At 45.0% G+C, this 19,760-nt stretch overlaps 1 pseudogene across 1 annotated transcript; it reads left to right on the plus strand.

Annotated features, from left to right (window-relative positions):
- The first annotated feature begins 2,352 nt into the window (after window positions 1-2,352).
- Window positions 2,353-19,196, plus strand: LOC148119212 (H-2 class II histocompatibility antigen, E-D beta chain-like; annotated as a pseudogene). Its single transcript, XR_015735507.1, has 5 exons — window positions 2,353-2,509; window positions 15,158-15,424; window positions 17,071-17,353; window positions 18,073-18,183; window positions 18,648-19,196. The product of XR_015735507.1 is annotated as an H-2 class II histocompatibility antigen, E-D beta chain-like (transcript).
- Window positions 19,197-19,760: the final 564 nt, after the last annotated feature.

A 19,760-nucleotide genomic window follows, 5' to 3' on the forward strand; every position in this document is an offset into this window, starting at 1 on the left:
TAAAAGAACTAATGTCTGCTATGAAAAGCCGCACTGCTCTGGATGACAGAACAGCTTCAGTAGGTAAGACAAATTCTCAGAAGACACCATAATACAAGTACTTTTGGCAAATTCAATAATTTACCAAAGACCAAAGTTAAAAATAAGGATATATTGTATTGTTATAGAAAGGTTTGGTTGACACAGGAGGAGGTAACCATAATTTCACCAAAATCTTGGCATGCAGACTGGCCACTTCAGGAGGTAAAGGTTCAAATTCTTGGGATTAGAACTTTATCTCAGGAACAAGAAAACTCCAGATGGGTCAAATAAATAGCACCTGAAGGACAGATAGGAAAATTAAAACCATATGTGGCTAACGTGGCAATGAATTTATGGGGACCTGATTCATTACAGCAATAGTAATCACAGATCAGCATTCCTCAGAAGCAAGCTGTAAAGTAGAGAATGTTTCTGAGATAAATATTCAGTTGTAGTCTCAAGAGCAGTCACAGACTGTTCGGGTTGTACATAAACAGGACACAGCCGCTGGTAGCCTTACGAAGGTACCGACAGTCCTACCTTTAAAATGGTTAACTGAAAAACTTGTATGTGTGGAGCAATGGCCTTAAACAGCAGGAAAATTACAGGCACCAGGACAGCTGGTACAGCAGCAGTTAAATGCTCGACATACTGAAAAATCTAGCAGTCTTTGGAATTCTCTTGTATTTGTCATTAAAAGAAATCTGGAAAACGGAGAATGTTAATTGATTTGAGAGCCATAAATAAAGTAATTCAGCTAATGAACTCTCTACAGCCTGGAATTTCCTTAACTTCTCTATTACTTAAAGCATAGTCTATTATAGTGATTGATTTAAAAGACTGTTTCTTCACTATACCTTTACAAGCACAGGATAGAGAAAAACTTGCCTTCATGGTGCCTGCTTATAATAATTCCCAGCCCATTAAAAGATATCAGTGGAAAATTATCCCACAAAGGATGTTAAATAGTCTCCCTTGTGTCAATATTTTGTAAAACAGCCATTGGAAACAATTTGTAGACAGTTTTTTTGATCAATAATTTACCATTATATGGACAATACCTTACTAGCTGATTCAAACACAGATACCTTAGGGGAAAAAAATTGAAGAAGTAAAGAAAATACTGCCTTAATGGGGATTACAAAAAGTTCCTGAGAAAATACCAAGAGGAGATTCTAGTAATTATCTATGGTATGAATTAGGTTTGCAAAAAATTCAATCACCAACGGTACAAATCAGGAGAGATCAGTTATGAACCCTTAATGATTCTTAAAAATTGCTGGGAGATATTAACTGGCTACATTATGGGTAGAAAATAAACATTGCCAAAGAAATTGCAGTACTTTTGGGGAAATTTTTAACAACAAATATCCCAAAAGCAAGGGACTTCAACTTATAAAAAGAACCAATCGGGTCCCTCCTCATATTGTATGGGGATCACCAAGATCTGGAGCCCCTACAGTCTATTCTGATGCAAACCAATCAGGAAAGGCAGATGAGGAGGAAGGTGGGAAGGAGCTGGAAGTAATTGAGGGAAGGGGAAGCATCATCAAAATATATTGTATGAAGAAAAAATTTCAAGTTCTAAAAGAGAGCCCTTGGTACAGCTCTGAGTACCAAGTCAGGTGCCCCTAATCTTTATCAATAAATTCCAGTGATTTTTCACTGCAGGGTGGGAAATCCTGCCCTGAGAAATATCAAGACAGATGAAGGGGTGACTATCAGAACAGAGTAAATGAATGTTGGGTTCCTATACTGAGCCATCACTCAAAGGACAGTCTTAATTTAAGTCATTGTGTTTCTATTAATATAACGTGTAATTATCATGCAGCATGAGGTTCCTATCTCGCAAACAGTATGATTGGTTAATATACGGTAATCCATACCTTATGTTTAGCGATTGTCTCCTTAAACACCACATGTGCCTCCCTGAGCTAGTCTTCTTCTGTCCTTTCTCAGGATAAAGTAGGAGGGGAATGAAGAATACAGAGATTTCCCTCAGCAAATGGGGAAGTCGCGATGGGACCCACGGTAGGGACTGGACTCCTGCAGGTTAAACTGTCCCGAGGCAGAGTGGTAGTGTCCAGGCTAACCTGAGAAGAAGAGGCGGCTCAGCCCGGTGTCCATTCAAATGCTGCAGACACACACTGATCAAAACTTTACAAGCCTGAGCTGAAGCCCTCTGCTTAACAAAAGAAACTGAAAATTTCAGAAACACCTTCACACTGAACCTCTGTCCACCAACTGATGATACTGCCTCCCTCTGTGGCTGATTGGTTCCTCGGCACTGAAGGTACCCGGCCCAGCACCAGTGGGTGGAGCCGCTCACAAGCCTCAGTCAGCTAGGCTGGCCTGCTTCTGTGGCCACCATCCTCTCCTCTCCTCACCATGATGGGTTTGTGGCTCCCCAGAGGCCCCTGTGTGGCAGCTGTGACTGTGACGCTGATGGTGCTGAGCCCTCCCGTGGCTTTGGTCAGGGACCCCCAACGTAAGTGCGCACCTCAGGGGCTGAGCAGCTGGGGGTGGGGAAGGCAAAGAACCAGCTTCCTTTGGTCTGCACTAGGTCTTCTTTCTTTGTCATTTTTCTTTCACTGCCTCTTTCAAGCTTAGGAATCTCAAACTATTTCCATATAAAAGAATCTTGGGTGCTCCTTTGAGGCCTGTGAATGGAGTCACAAATGGATCTTGTGCCCCTTCTTCCTCATAAGACCCTCCAGTACGATATCACATTTCCTAGGGTTTGGAAAGATGAAGAAATCAGAGTGTTAAAATAATGACCTTCCCAGAACCTCTCTAAAATATTAAGATGATTTTTAAAAAAGAAAGAAACTGTGTAAGTAAGGGCAATTGGGCTGCCCCATCCTAGAAGACTGTGTTGTACCTTCACTGGGACCTGTGGTATTAGGACTTCTGGCTAACAAACCAGGAGGGATTGAGTGCATCTTCTCTTCTCCCTGAGCCCCAGTGTTTATGAGCCCTGCAGCCCTGTGGTGGAGATGCTGTTGTGGGAAGTAGTCAGCGTGCTCTCTCCACTGTTGAAGGACCTGGAGCTGACCCTGGTACTCAATGCTTGCGTCAGCCTCCTGACAAGGAGCATCCGTGGGGAGCTCCCCAGTGCCTTGAAGACTTCACGGTTCCTCTGACAGCCTAGCTCGGGATGGCGTTTGCTGTAGCTCACACTGGCCCACACCGTTTCTCTAACAACAGCCGCCTTTCTGCCTGAGTATAAAGGAGAAGATTCAACTGGTTTTAGACATGAAATTCTATTTTCATATATCAACAGTGGTCAGAATCAATAATTTCATACAATTCAACCTGTATACCCCCAGGCAGGGGTACAGATAACATGAAGGCTACAAACTTCTCCTGGGTTAGAAGCCAATCAGCAAATAAAGACCACTGGTCTGCCAGGGTTTCCCCAAATCTTGTAGGTTCCTTCATCTGGCTGTCTCTTCTCCATCATCCATGTCGAGTTGTTGGTGTTTACAGTTCCTCTCTGACCTTTCCCAGTTCCATGATGCAAAACCTAAGAAGTAAATATGTATTATGTATGTATGCATGTATGTGTGCGTGTGCACGCACGCATATGCACGTGTGTGCATATGCTGATTTCTTGTAGTTCTAGAGTCTATGGCACAGTATTCAAGGACTCACGCGAGTGCATGCATATTTTCTTCCCTGATCCTATGCAGGGAAGTAGGACACAAAAATGGGAGGGGGGCAGAGAGAGAGAGAGAGATAGCGCTGCTTTTACAAGTCCACATTGACAGTAATGATCCAACTCCCATGATAAAGTCATTGCCCCTTTCATTAAGATAAGTCCCCATGGAAACGGTCACTTATTAAATGTTCTATATTTCTTGTCTCTGTTGTAAGGGGACGGTGTTTCCACCACACTCACTTTAGAGGAGGTGCACACACCAGAGCATCAGGACTCCAAATCCATGTCTTTCTTTCCTGCAGTATATGAGGGAGTGGTACCTCGAGGTATCAGGGAGCCTCTCCTTATGGCTTATCTGGTCCCAGCCCACCTAGCAGCTTCCCTGTTTAGTCAGAGATAAATCTCTCACATGGATATACCCGGCTTTGCCTTATGGAAACTGTGGTGGCCTCAGCCCTGTGGTCCCCAGGTGGCGCTTGGGTGAGGTCTCTTTGTGGTAGCCCAGCCCTTGCAACAAAACCTGGGTCATACTTCACGTGAAATCTGGATGGAAACCCCCACAGCCGACAGCCCTTGTTCTCAGGGCACCTGCAGATTTAGCCGCACATTGAAACCAAGTTAACAGCTGTGACCTCTGGGCTAGTTGTTAAACCGCACCTGCACTTCCTCGTGCTGTGGACTGGGGGTGGGAGAGGGGGGGCTGTGCTGGGAGAAAGTGAAGAAGCATCAAGTGTACCACTTCCTCTTCATTCAGAGTTTCCAAAATAAAACTCAGGGTCAAAAGTTCAGTCTGAGAAGCTGAATTCAGACAGCAAGCAAGCATTTGGCTGGGCACCCCATTTCTTATTTTCTGCTTCCTGCACCCTTACGCTGGGCAAATGGCTGCAGAAGGCTGTCACCCAGACAGAATGAGAGCAGACACACAGAACAGCGCCTGCAAGCACGTGTTTTAACTGTGTCTCTGTCAGGAAGGCCTCGGGATTTGAGAATAATAAGATTGGCTTTGTCTGCTCTGGAATTCACTCCTCCACGTCAGCGTCTTTTCTGGGCAGTGAGAGTTTTGTCTCTCCTACTGATCTGGCTCACAATTGTCTGTAACTCCAGATCCAGGAGACCAAACACCCTGTCCTGGCTTCTGTGGGCATTACATGCAAGTGTTACAAATACAGACAAGCAGGCACACACATATATACATGAGTAAAAATAAACACAATTCAGAGGGAAGCAAAAGTTTATCTGAGGGCTAGTGAGGTGGCTGAGTGAGGAAAAGGTCTGCCATCAAGCCTGACAACCCGAGTTTGGCTTCTGGTCCCACATGGTGAAAGCGGAGAACTCTGAAGTCCTGATGTTCACACATGTGCCATGACACACACACACATATGTGTGCATGCGATATGACACAATTAAAAACAAGCAGAATTTATTAAATATTTTATTTATTTATAATTTATTAAAATATGTATCTTTGAGTTACATTGTGTTGATATCACACAAATATTTAAAATCTATTTTCATTATTTTTTGTTTTTAAGTTAATATTTTTATTGTATCTTTTTATTGATTTTTGTTGAGCTCTACATTTTTCTCTGCTCCCATCCCTGCCTCTTCCCACTCCTTCAACCCTCTCCCAAGGTCACCATGCTCCCAATTTACTCAGGAGATCTTGTCTTTTTCTACTTCCCATGTAGATTAGATCTATGTAAGTTTCTCTTAGGGTACTCATTGTTGTCTAGGTTCTCTGAGATTGTGATTTGTGGGCTGGTTTTCCTTACTTTATGTTTAAAAACCACCTATGAGTGAGTATATGTGATAATTGTCTTTCTTGGTCTGGTGGCCTCACTCAAAATGATGTTTTCTAGCTCCATCCATTTGCCTGCAAAATTCAAGGTGTCGTTATTTTTTTCTGCTGTGTAGTACTCCATTGTGTAAAGATAACACATTTTTCTTATCCATTTTTCGATCGAGGGGCCTTTAGGTTGTTTCCAGGTTCTGGCTATCACAAACAAAGGTGTTATGAACATAGTTGAGCACGTGTCCTTGTGGCACGATTGAGCATCCTTTGGATATATACCCAAAAGTAGTATTACTGAATCTTGAGGAAGGTTGTTTCCTAATTTTCTGAGAAATCCTTTTTAATTGTGTGTGTACACACGAGTGAAGGTGCCGATAGAGCTTAGAAGAGAACCTCAAATCCACTGAAGCTGGAGTTACAGGCTGTTAGGAGCTACCTGATTTGGTAGGATCTGGGGACCAAACCTGGGTTCTCTGTAACAGCAGCAAGTGCTCTTAACCCTGAGCTGCCTCTCAGCTCCTGACACACCAGTGTGTGCGGTGGTGATTCCTGACATGTCAGTGTGTGTACAGTGGTGACTCCTGACATGTCAGGGTGTGTACAGTGGTGACTCCTCACATGTCAGTGTGTGTGCAGTGGCTGGTGACTCCTCACATGTCAGTGTGTGTGCAGTGGCTGGTGACTCCTCACATGTCAGTGTGTGTGCAGTGGCTGGTGACTCCTCACATGTCAGTGTGTGTGCAGTGGCTGGTGACTCCTCACATGTCAGTGTGTGTACAGTGGTGACTCCTCACATGTCAGTGTGTGTGCAGTGGCTGGCCAGCATGCTCAGCATCCCATCTTCCCATGCGCCAGGCATTTATACATTGGAATTCCTTACTCTTCCTAGCCATATTTACGTGCACTGTAGATTGTTTTAGCTCCGTAATACCCCACCATGCTGCAGAAAAGCAAGAATGACTCTGAGACTTCCTGTGGGTCTCCTTCCAGCTTTGTCACTGACCTTCCTCCGCCATCCCAGGCTCTAGTGACCACCCCCACTTTGGTCCTCATCCAGGTTGAATTTTCAGGTCACAAGTAGGTGGGAATATGTTGCATTTGTCTTTCTGAGTCTGGTCCATTTCCTTTAGCTTCCCGCTGCATCCAGGTTGCTCCAAGTGATGGGACCTCTTTCCCTTCATGACTGAGTAGGATCCCATTGTGTACACACACTTCCTTTACCCATTCACCCTTGGGTAGGCATCTCTGCTGGCTGCACACTTTGCTCTGGGGAGTAGCGCTGTGGCAAACAGGGACTCAGATTTCTTTGGGGTACAAAGATTTCATCTTCGGACTGATACCTACAAATGTTTGGTTTTTATGAGGAACCTCCAACTGTTCACCATGATGTCTGTTCTAATTTTTATTTCCTCCATCCTCACCATCAATTATTAATTTTTGCTGAGCCACCCTACCTGCTGTGACAATGCTTCCCTGTAGTTTTGGTTTGCACTTTCTTCATGGTTAGTGAAACTGAGTATTTCTCAAACACTTACTGGCCATTTGAACATTATGTCTTGTTCTGAGGGCTGTCTTTATACCTCCCTTTCCAGCGTTTTAATAGGTTTATTTGGGTTTCTGATGCTCACATTTAAAAAAGATTGTTTTATGGGCAGTCATGGCTCACACCTTTAACCTCAGCATTCCAGAGGCAGAGACAGGTGGATCTCTGTGGGTTCAAGGACAGCCTGTTGCAGAATATTATTTTAACTAGGCAAGGATTGCTACATTTGTTTATGCTGAATAATATTATTTTAACTGTGTAAACACGTGTTACATTTATTTTGCTGTGATTACTTTAACTGTGTAAAGGGGTGTTACTTTTGTTTATGCTGCGTTTGTTTAATTAGGAAAAGATGTGTTGCATTTGTTTCACCTTGCCTGCCTAAGGCACCTGATTGGTCCAATAAAGACTTGAATGGCCAATAGCTGGGCAGAGAAAGGATAGGCAGAGCTGGCAGGCAGAGAATAAATAGGAGGAGAAATCTAGGCTTGAGAGAGAGAAGAGGAAGGAGAAGAAGGAGGAACAGGAATGAGGGACATGGCCAAGGCAAGAAGCCAGACAAATGCCAGTCAGACTCAGAGAAGCAGGGAAAGTAAGATATACAGAAGTAAGAAAGGTAGATAAGAGAAATAAGTTAATTCAAGTTAGAAGAGCTAGCCAGAATTGAGCCTAAGCTAGGCAGAGCATGCAAAACTTGTAAGTCTCTGTATCATGATTTGGGAACTTGTTGGTGGCACAAAAGAAAAAGCCTGGTTCAGCAGCCTGGTCTACAAAGAGAGTTTCAGGACAGCCAGGGATAGAGAAACCCTGTCTCAAAAACAAAATTGTTTTATATTTATGGGTGGCTTAATTGTATGTATGTCTGTGCAGCATGAGAATGCAGTGCCCACAGAGGCCAGAAGACAGCATTAAAGTCTCAAGAACTGGAGTTGCAGACAGTTGTGAGCCTCTGTGTGGATGCTGGGATTTGAACCCTAGCTAGAAGTCATAAGAGCAGCCAATGCTCCTCACTGCCGAGTCACCTCTCCACTCCCAGGATTTGTCTTTAGAGGTCTCTGTTGACAAGTTCATTACCACTACAGAAAGGGCAGCTGTCTCCTGTGTGCCACACCTTCACTGAGTTTATCAGGTTCGACAGCTTTTGAGTGGATTATTTAGGCTTTCCTGTGACATCATGCTTGCAAACATGAATAACATCCTTCTGATTTGGATCCTTCTGATTCTTATTGTTTAATAGCCCTTCCAAAGGCTTCAAGTCAGGCACTGAACAAGAGCCGTGAGTGTGGAGGGCCAGTGTCTTCCCAGATCCAGGAAGAAATGACTGTAGCTCCACCCACTCTGAACAGGACTATAAGCAGCATGAATTGTATCAGAACCTCTCCTGGCATGTTGTTTGTGTTGTTTTACACCTTCGATCTGTTGTTGCGCTCTCCGTGTGCTCTCCACACTTGTGTACATATATCAGGCCACCCTTGCATCTGGAAGATGAATCATACTTGGTATGACCTATGAATTTTTGATATGCTGTTGAATTTGATTTGCTAGAGTTTTACTGGAAATTTTGGCACCTTTGTTCATAAAGCCCACGGCTCTGGTTTATTTTTTGGCTGGATCATAGTCCCTTTGTTTCAGGGAATTCTGACCTCACGAAAGGTTAGGCAAAGCAGTATCCATTTCAGTTTTCTGAGGAGTGTAACTACGGAAATTAATTCTTCAAAAGTCTCATGGCCTCTGCCAGTGCCTTTAAGACCTGGACTCTCACTATCGGCCATTTTGTTTCCGTCTGTCTTCTTGGTTCAGTTGCTGTGAGCTGTGTTTGTCCAGGGATTTATCCCTCTGTTCCAGGCTTGCCCAGTGTTTGACATAGGCTCCTTCAAGGCAGTGTGTCATGGCCCTTGTATTGGACAGCTAACTGACAACGCCCCCTTCTTAGTCTTGAATTGTACTCACTTGGAATTTCTCTTTTTTGTTTCTTTGTTAGACTAGCTAATGATTTTTCAGTCTTGATAATCCCTTTAAAACCAGCTCTCTGCTTCACTGATCAATTCTACCATTTATCTTTGCTTTACCTTGTTAATGTATGATCTGTACCATTCCTTATCTTCTTGGATTTCAGGTCCGGGTTACTCTTGCTCTTCTAACTCCTTCAGATGCATTGGCTCTTGTTGCTGTTTATTGTTTTATATCATTTTATTTTTGGTTAATGCATTTATTACTAAAAATAGGTTTCCTTTAGCCAAACAAAGAATAAGTAAACAAATTCAAAATGGCACCGTTTTGAGAAAACCGTGCAGAAGCGGCGGCCGCCGTAGCAGTGGAGTGAGCCTGACGCAGGACAGGTGGTTGTGCAGGTGAAGGGCTGTTCTGGGGAATGGAAATCCCAGAAAGAGGCAGGGCAGGCAGGAGAGCGAAACGGGGTTGAACGTGGTTGAAGTACATGCTGTATTTGACTCACAATGACTGTATGAAACCCACACCTTTGCACAATAAACATACTCTAGTGTATAACTCTAAAAACAACAAAAACTCCCCAAACTTCCTGTCCATACAGCTTTAGCTGATACCCACAGATGATATTTTGTGTAGTTGTTTTTGCTTCTTTCTGGAAAGTTCTTTATTTTCCTTCTTAGTTTCTTCAATTACACATCGCGTATTTAGGGACATGCTGTGTAACCCACCCCTGGTTGTGTTGTTTCCCTTTCCTAATCATTTTTATTGTAGTTTTACTTTATTCTGGGCTGGGATGATGGATGATGCATTTGATATAATTTTGATGCAAGTGATAAATTTTGGTGCAAAATGTACTGAGCCCTCATTTACAGTTCTCCATGTTCTCTGTCCTCGGAGATGTGCACATGTTGCTAGGACAGCTGTGTGCCCTGCTGCCCTTGGATGGGTGTTCTGTGACTTTCGTCAGGTCCGCTGACTGTGCCCTATAGTTTAAACTCAGTAGTTTCCTTGATGATTCTCTGTTCGTTGAGGAGAATGGCATGTTGACAACCCTATTTATTAATATATTTCTAATTTAGATCTATTTCTCTCTTTAGATCTATTAATATTTGATTTCTATATTATGGGCTCCCCTATCAGGTTCATGATGCATGCCTGTTTATACCTAATAAACCACTTTGTTAAATGTATCATTGTGTCAATATGCAATGACCTTCTTTGTTTTTTTCACTTTTCAAAATGTAAAGTCTACTTAACCAGGTAGAGTATTGTTACTTCGTCTCATGTTTAGTTTCCATTTGTGTGATGTGTCTTTCCCCAGCCTTCAGCTTCTATGTAACATGTTTGTGAATGTGATGAGTTTTTTTGTAACCAATACATAGTTGAGTCTTATTTTTCTTATCCTTTCAGCCAGCCAGCAAATGTCAGTTGATTGATGAATTTAATTCATTTGTATTCAAAGTTATTTTTTTATTACATTTTCCTTCCCTTCCTTCTTCTTCCTCCTTTTTTTTCTTGCTGTATGTACAGAGGTCAGAGGACAACTTTCAGGGGTAAATTCTCTCTTTCCACCACGTGGGTTTCATCAGGCTTGCTGGCAGGCGCTGTGACCCCGTTGTTCGTGGTCATTTGGTGTCACTCAGTTACTCACTGTTACTCCGTGTTACTCACTGAGCCTTCTCCCCCACCCAGTATTTAAGGTTCTTATCATAAGGTAGGAACATCGCTCTGTGATTCTCATTATGTTCTTTGTGCTTTGTATTTTTGTTTCTTTCTAGTTCTCTTAATGTTTTTAAACATTTTTATTTATTTGTTTATTTATTATGTATACAGTGTTCTGCCTCATGTATGCCTGCACTGAAGGCCAGAAGAGGGCACTGGAAACATTATAGATGGTTGTGAGCCATGATGTGGTTCCTGGGAATTGAACTCAGGACCCCTGGAAGAGCAGCCAGTGTCCTTAACTTTTGAGCGATCTCTCCAACCCTAGCTCTCTTAATATTTAGTTTTGTAAGTACAATTTTCTCTCATGCAAAGTTTTTTCTCTTTCATGTGCATGCCCTGTTTGCTGTATTTATTCAAGTGACAGTCATCATCATCTGGTATCTAAAGTCAGATTCTCTTGCGTATTTCTTATAAAGCTGATACAGCAATACTAAACTTTCTCAGTTTCTAATGATTTGAGAAATAGTTTACTCTCCTTCATAGTCCAAGGACAGTCTTTCTGTATATAATAGTCTTAGTCAACAGGGAGCTTTTTTTTCCCAATAATTTTTCCTATTCTCTTCAAGCCTATAAGGGTTCTTCCAGGAAATCTGATAGAAGTCTAAGGGGCATTCACCTTATGTAAATTGGTAGTTGTCTCTTGTTTTAGAATTAGTTCTCTCTGTCTCTCTGTGTCTGTTTGTCTCTCTCAGATGTGGTTTCTGTCTCCATTTCCCCTACCACCACCCTGTGTGTGTGTGTGTGTGTGTGTGTGTGTATGTGTGTGTGTGTGTGTGTGTGTGTCCTTTGTCCCACAGTATTCCCTCTCTCCTGGGGACTCAGCCCCATCTTTGAGAGTGCTGTAGCAGTCTATGTTTTCTGGTACTTCCAACAATCTTGTTTGAGTATGATATGCTTCAGTAAGGGACTATTTTGCTGAGAGCTAGTGGGGATTCTTTGAGCTTCTCTTATTTGAATGTACCTTGTAATCGCGTCATTATTTTGAATTCCCAGACACTCCGTTTGCTTCCATCAGAGATCTGCCTATGGAGAACTGTGATTTTAGAGGCGTTGCATTTCCTTTGCTGGTTCTTGTGCTCTCTCTCTGGTGCGTGTGCAACCAGTGTAACATTTGCTTCTTCCAATTTTACTGGATTTTGTAATAAGTTTTTTTTTGTCTGTTTGCATAGATAGGTACAATACTTTGAATGTAATTGGCCCCCATAAGCTCAGAGGAAGTGCCACCATCAGGAGGCATGGCTTTGTTGGAGGAAGTTTGTCACTATGGGGGTGGCCTTTGAGGTCTTCTATGCTCAAGCTATACTCAGTGAGACAGACCACCTCCCCTTGCCTGTTGGCCAATATGTAAGACTCTCAGCTCCAGCACCAAGCCCTCCTGCACACTGCTGTGTCCCACCATGATGATAATGGACCGAACCTCTGATCTGTATGCCGTCCAATTACATGTTTTCTTTTATAGGAGTTGCTGTGGCCATGGTGTGTCTTCACAGCAATAGAATACGGAGCAGGACAGTAGGCATTAGAAAGTCAGGGCCGTGGATGTTTGGAGCTCGGTTACAGTAGAACTCGGGAGTACTCGGTGCAGCTTCCCGTCTTTGATGAGCGACAGCATCATCTTCTGCCTGCACTGTGTGTACTCAGTGCAGTTTCCCGTCTTTGATGAACGACAGCATCATCTTCTGCACTGTGCTGCCGGAGTTTATGTCAGCTAGACACAGGCTGCAGTTCTCAGAGACGAAGGAACCTCGAATGAGAAGATGCCTCTGTAAGATTGGGCTATAGGCGAGTCTGTAGAATATTAGTAAATGGTTGGGAATGGCCCAGCCCACTGTGAGTGGTGCCATCTCTGGGCTGGTGGGTCTGGGTTCTATAAGAAAGCAGGCTGAGCAAGCCACGAGGAGCAAGTCAGTAGGCAGCTCCCTCCATGGCCTCTGCATCAGCTCCTGTCTCCAGGTTCCTGCCCCATTTGAGCTCCTGTCCTGACTTCCCACAGAGATGAACAGAGGTGTGGAAAGCCAAACAAACCCTTTCCTTACCAAATTGCTTTGGTCATGGTGTTTCATCACCACAGTAGAAACCTTCAGGGGTTCATAAAGGGGTTTACAACTTTATAGTGGATGTTGGCATCCATGGTGTGTGTCTGAGTCTACTCAAGAGTCCAGCCCTCATGGCAGCGTGGGGTAGGATATGAAGAACACTGAGCTGAAGTCTCTCTGCACAGGCACAGGCAATGCCAAGGGATGTGACACCAGCGGTCCTACCCTCAAGACACAGCAGACTCCCCCAAGAATGCTCAGGATGGATGCGGGAGACAAGGGGCCTGAAGGTTGAGTAACTACAGCGGTAGAGCTATGAATGGGATTTCCCTAGGTCCTGAGAACTGAACACAGCTGGTCTCATGGTTCTGGGGTCTGTGGCATCAGTAACCACAGGCTTAAGGCTGTGGAGCACAGAGGGGAGGAGGGACTTCCCTGTGTACTTTATCATGTAGGTGCCATTGGTACTGAGGTTTGTGGTACTCTTAGCAATGTTGGTGGAGTCATCTACTCAGATGGTCTCTGCAGATCTGAAGGGACAAGCAAATTGTTGTCAGGGGTTTGGGCACCGGAAGCTGTGGCCTGGAGTCCTAAGGTGTGGAGACCTTTGCTGAGTTACTTAGGACATAATTAGACAATGTTAGGCTTGTGGCATGGTTATCCACACTCTAGAGATGTAGAAAGTGGAAGAGACTTTATTCAAGGCTCTCAGGCTAAGCACAGTAGTGCAGAGACTTGGGGCTTTTCTGTCATCCTGGAACTATAGAATACAGATATGAATGTCTGTGTAAACTGGGTAGTGGTGGTGCATGCCTTTAATCCCAGCACTTGGGAAGCAGAGGCAGACAGATTTCTGTGAGTGAGTTCCAGGGCAGCCAGGGCTACCCAGATAAACCCTGTTTCAAAAACCAAAACCAAAACCAAACAAAAAGAAAAGGAAAGGAAAGAAAAGAAAAGAAAAGAAGAGAAAAGAAAAGAAAAGAAAAGAAAAGAAAAGAAAAGAAAGAAAGAAAGAGGAAAGAAGGAAGGAAAGAAGGAAGATAAGGAATGTCTGCAGATAACCTATGGCCGCTTGTGGTGGCCCATGGGAAGCTGTGGTGAGAATAGGGCTCATGGCACTGTTAGCTGCAGGACGTGGAAGAGTCTGTCCTTGAGCCTTGGGGACAATATGAGTGATGCCACATTCTCAAGGCCAGGCAAGACTGGATGAATCTGAGATCTGGGCTGTTGGGAGTCACACACCTGCAACTGTAGGAGGAAACAGGGTTTCGCCAACTCTTGCTGAACACAGATGAATTCAGTCAGCTCTTTGTACCGGCTGTCACACACCAGAGGTTGAGGGATGGAGAGGAGGCCTTTTCTGACCCTAAGAGAGCAAGTAGGATGGACCATGAGTTTCTTACCATGGCAGCAACTGGTCCTGTGAGATGCTGAGGGTCACCTGCCTGGTGAGGTGCATACCAACCCAAGTCTTCTGCTGGCCTCAGGGGCCGACTGTCAGCCTCTGCAAAGACATTCTCTAGCAGTAACTGGGCACCAGCATGGGTTCCTGGTACTGTGTGGGCCAAAGCAAATCCCTTCTCTATAGCTGTGATGTGGGATTCCCCTCTGTTTGAATTTTCTCACCCTTAGATAATTTCATCACTTACTTCCACAATTTTTAGCTCCAAGAGCAGAAAAAAAGAGATTGAGTTTTCCCTTGTAGGGTTCCCAGGGTCAGCAAGGCCTGGTACAAGGCCAGTACTCAGGGGTGTTTGAAAGATGATTCTAGATGGGTGCTATTTCATGTGAGGGTGAAGGCCTGTGGGCATGAGAAGGGGCAGCAGGTGGTTCAGAAGGGGGTCCCTGTCCCATATGGTTTTTGTGCTGTTTAGTTTTAACTGTCAACTTGACACAACTAGAATGAAATCACCTGGGAAGAGCATCTTAATGAGGAGTTATCTATATCAGGATGGCCCATGGACAAGTCTGTGAGAAACTGCCTTGATTCTTAGCTGCTGTAGGTAGACCCAGTCCACTGTAGGTGGCACCATTCCCTAGGTGGGGGCCCTGAAGATAGGGGTATCAGAGAGGAGGAAGCTAGATGAGGGACGTGAGGATCCATGTGCTTATTCTTTCTTTGGCCCTCCCTGTGGACATGATGCTGTAAGTTCTCGCCTTGGCTTCCAGGCAGTTGTAGACTATACCCTGAAATTATCATCCAAACAATCCCTTTCTCAGCTATGTTGTCTTTGTCAGGATATTTTATTGCAACAGCAGTAACGAAACCCAATACTTTCCTTCTGCTTCAGCTGTTCAAGATGAACTCATGGTGGGGTAGTTGGGAATTAGAAGGTACAGGAGGTGAGTTCCCTTTGCTGGCCTTCCGGTTTGGGACTGCTTGAGTCTCCTCCCAGACAGCCTGTAATAATGTGTCCCTGTCCCCTCAGCACATTTCCTGCTGCAGCTGAAGGCTGAGTGTTATTACCTCAACGGGACGGAGCACGTGAGGACTGTGACCAGATTTATCTATAACCAGGAAGAGTTTGCACGCTTTGACAGTGACATTGGGAAGTTCCTAGCAGTGACGGAGCTGGGGGAGCCCATAGCTGAGGACTTGAATCACCAGAAGGATGTGCTGGACAATTATCGGGCCTCAGTGGACAGGTGCAGAAATAACTATGAACTCGTTGATTGGTTCCTGTTGAACTTAAAAGGTAAACATTGGGCTGGAGGTGCACAGGTGAAAGTGTGTGTGTGTGTGTGTGTGTGTGTGTGTGTGTGAGAGAGAGAGAGAGAGAGAGAGAGAGAGAGAGAGAGAGAGAGAGAGACACTTGCGATCTTCCTGAGGCTTTTTTTGGTCGAAAGGTCCTCCAGCAGCAGCAGAGAGTTCAGGGTTCAGGTCCTGTTCTGTTCTTACAGTTCTCAGCCTCATGGGGGGCGGCTCACAGAAGCCTGTAACTCCAACCCCAGGGGATCTGAGTCTCTCTACTGCCCCCCATGAGTATTGCATGCACACATACACACATGGGTGCATGCACGCACACACACACAAACGCATACTCATACACTCATGTACACACATAATTAAAAATAAAAATAAAGTCTTTTTAAAAGTCCCCCCCTTTGTTTTCTTTCTTGGCATATGTATTTTTACATCATTGAAATGGTTATACAGGCTGGAGATGGCTCAGGGCTTAAGAGCACTTGCTGCTCTTCCAGAGGACCCAGGTTCAAGTTTCCAGCACCCAAACTAGATAGCTCACTCACAACTGCCTGTAACTCCAGCTCCAGGGCTTGCACCCTCTTTTGCCCTCCACAGGAACCGGAACACATGTGGCATACACACACAAACACACATACAAAGAAATGAAAATAAATATTTTTTTAATGATGTGAAGCTGGCTTTTAGGCACAATTTTGTTCTTAATGCACTGTGTTTCTGTTTCATATAGTACCGCTAATAACGAAGTAGCGGCAGATTCCTTCTTCAGGTGAGGCGGGTTAGCACACACTCAATTTGTAAGACTGTTGTCTATTTTTTTTGTGTCGCCAAATATTTCAGAACAAAACAGACACAAATGTGCAAAAGAGAGAGGTTTGTGGTGGAGGATTAGTGATGGGGAACAGCAGGACAGCGGCGAACAGACTGTGTTATGTACCTGTATGAAATTGTGTAAGGACAAGTTTAATTATGTAAAAGTAGAACTAAAATTAAAATATTATAAAAAGGAATCTTTCCTTTATTTTTAATGCCCATTTCTTTCATTTCTGTTTCTATTACATGGCTCACATTGGCAGGGAAAGTCCATTCCTTCCCTGAGGGTGGTGGTCTGAAAGAAAACGACCCTCAAAGGGACTAAGAAGGTGTGGCATTGTTGAAGTAGGTGTGGCCTTGTTGGCGGAAGTGCGTCACTGTGGGGGTGGACCTTGAGGTCTCTTTGGCTCAAGCTTCACTCAGTGCCACACCACTTCCTGTTGCCTACAAGACTCCGCTATTTCTCCTGCTGCATATCTGCCTGCACACTGACATGTCCCACCATGATGATAATGGACTGATCCTCTGAATTGTAAGCCACCCGAATTAAATGTTTTCCTTTATAAGGGTTGCCATGGTAATGGTTTCTCTTCATGGCAACAGAAGCCCTAGCTAAAACACTAAGCTTCACCCGCTGTCCACAGCTGTGGTTTCCAACATTTTCCTCAGTGGTTTGCAGGCTCTCCCATCCACATTTTAACCAGGCCCGATGCTGCTTAGCTTTTTGAAAATGTAAGTTTTTTTTATTTTTAATTACACGTGTGTGTGCACGTAAATGCGGTACAACATTCACATGATTTATTCTCACCTCCCTTTCTCCTCTAGCTGAGCCTAAGGTGACTGTGTACCCGGCAAAGACACAGCCCCTGGAGCACCATAACCTCCTGGTCTGCTCTGTGAGAGGCTTCTACCCCTGGCCAGATTGAAGTCAGATGGTTCCGGAATGACCAGGAGGAGAAGACTGGGGTCGTGACCACGGGCCTGATCAGGAATGGAGACTGGACCTTCCAGACCCTGGTGATGCTGGAGACGGTTCCTCAGAGTGGAGAGGTTTACACCTGCCAGGTGGAGCATCCCAGCCTGACCAGCCCTGTCAGAGTGGAGTGGAGTGAGTGGGAAGCTCCTGATCCAGCGAATCCCACCCAGGAGGGGCGTGGCTTACTTCTGCCTGTCAGCTTTCTCTGGCCCTGAGAATCCCTGCCCACCAGAAAGGGGGAGTGGCTTATTCCACAGAGAAAGATGCATAGAATTTCCAAGTTACTGGCTTTTATTCCTCCCCTAGTTCCATCTCTACACTCACATACGGGCTGATTAAGACGGGAGCTATGTGGTAATGTTCCCAAATAGAAAGCCATTGAAAAATAAAATATTTAGATAGTCTGGGTGAAGATGTGTCGGTGATGACAGATATCCCCAATACGGCACACAGCATGAGCGAGGTTCTCTGGCAAGAATCAGAGAAAAGTGCACCTCTAAGGTTTAGACCACAACTCCAAAAAGGAACTGAAATTAGATAATCTCCTCCAGACAGCATTATTAAGAGTAAAGTGGAACCCGGGCAATACTACCCAGCCACCAGCTGTCGCTGTGCTAGGAGAAATGACGTCATGAGCTTCGTTATAAGGAATAGTGTAGATTTATAAAGCAACACCGGATAGTTGCATTCCCATCCATAGCTACAGCTACAGTCTTCCACTGTTTTGTGTGATTCTGAAATATCTTCCCAGAAGTGGCCGGTTCTAGCTCCCCTAGGGCTCTGAAGATCAGCACCTCAATGAGGGGTGTTGAATTTGAGATTAAAAAACCACGCCTGGCTTCCCTCCTTAGGGGCTCCGTTCACGTCGGCATGGAAGAAGATGCTGAGTGGGGTTGTGGTCTTGGTGCTGGGTCTGCTGTCCCTCCCAACGGGGTTGTTCGTCTACTCAAGGAACCTGAGAGGTGAGGAGCTGGTGGGGCCAACTTTCTCCATAGCATTTCAGGGGAGAGTCGTGGCTTTGCTAAGGTTGGTTATCAGGGAGTCCGTAGAGCCTCTGTGAAGACGGCCATCCCCCAGGTGAGCTCAAAGTCTAAGCAGCTTCTGAACACACCTCTCTGTGGGTGCTGGAGAGCAACCCCAGGAGCATGGCTTGCAGATAAGAGAAAGACTGGCAAGCAGGGAAGAGGCTGAGAAATTCACAGGGGAAGGAAGAACTGCTGGGCACTGCCAGGGTCTGGCCAGGCGGTTTGCACTGAGCCTTGTTCCCTGCACCTACTGAAGTCCTGTGCTCTGAAGCAGCTTCGGCCGAGGCTTGAGAAGTTCTCTCTGCTCACTGCCATGCTGTCAGGGAAGCCTGAGAGGGTGGAGAGGGGGAGAAGCCACTGCAGAGTTGAGTGGAAACACCACTGTCCCCTGTGCTCTGCAGGACTCCGGAGCTGAGGTGAGGTGACAAGGCTGAAGGAAGGAACTCTTCTGTCTCCACGTCATGAAATCTTGTCTGATGAGAGTGTGCTCTTCCAATGACAGTGCTTCCCCAGGACCCGGCTCCTCCTGGCTCTGGACCCTGCAGACTGTGCTCCCTGATGTCCTGCTCAGCCGTGCCTGGGCCTGGCAGCCCTGGACAGACGTTCCCTCCTCTCCCCTGTCCTGCCCCCTTATTCTCCCCTACCCTTTGTCTGGTGCCGTTGAAAGATTCTAAATGCATTTGTAAGCCTCCTCAACCCTAAGACATTTTTCTAAAACCTCACACTCACTCTCTCTTGCAAACGGGACAGTTGCCCACACACACACACATGCTGGACTGCTCATCCTCCTGTGTCCTCGTGAATAATCTTCAAATATAACTCCATTCTGGGAATTAAGGCAAAGACAACCCCCAGATGTTGACTCAGTTCCTGATGTTTGATTTAGTCACTGGAACAAGGCCAGGATGGCCACAGATGCTCCCTTATCTCACCTGACCACGCAGCTATTCTCCTGCTCTGGAATGGACCAATCACTGCTAGTGACCTTTTAAATAAGCCAATCCAATAAGTTGGAAAACAACCTACAGTTTCCCCCCTTGTGTCTGTGGCTTTTTGCTTTAAAAGATGGGCTGTAACAGCTATCGGATGTCCTTCATATTCCCGAACCTGAAGGGCCCTGTCAGGACAGAATAAAAGTCCTCTTGCTTTTGTATCAATTGAGGTTATGGGAGTGGTGTCTGGAGCCACTCCTTCCTGATGGTTGGACTTCTAGTCCAACACTGTAACAAAATCTAATTATTCTTAATAACAAAAACCTAGAGTCAAATAGGTTAATGCTGGAAGATCAGAGAAGCAGAGCAACCAGCCACTAGAGAGTTCTTACCTCTACCAATGTTCAGACCAAAGGGGCGATCCTGTCTCTGCAAATCCTCAGATTGAATCCTCAGACTGAATCCTCAGTCTGCATCTGAGCTCCTGTCTCCTCCTGCCTTATATTCCTCTCTCTACCCAGCCATATCACTCCTGTCTCCATCTCCCTAGTGCTGGGATTTAAGGCATGGAATCCCAAATGC

Source organism: Myodes glareolus, chromosome 18, assembly GCF_982192425.1.
Source record: "Myodes glareolus chromosome 18, mMyoGla1.1, whole genome shotgun sequence".
NCBI classification, from domain to species: domain Eukaryota; kingdom Metazoa; phylum Chordata; class Mammalia; order Rodentia; family Cricetidae; genus Myodes; species Myodes glareolus.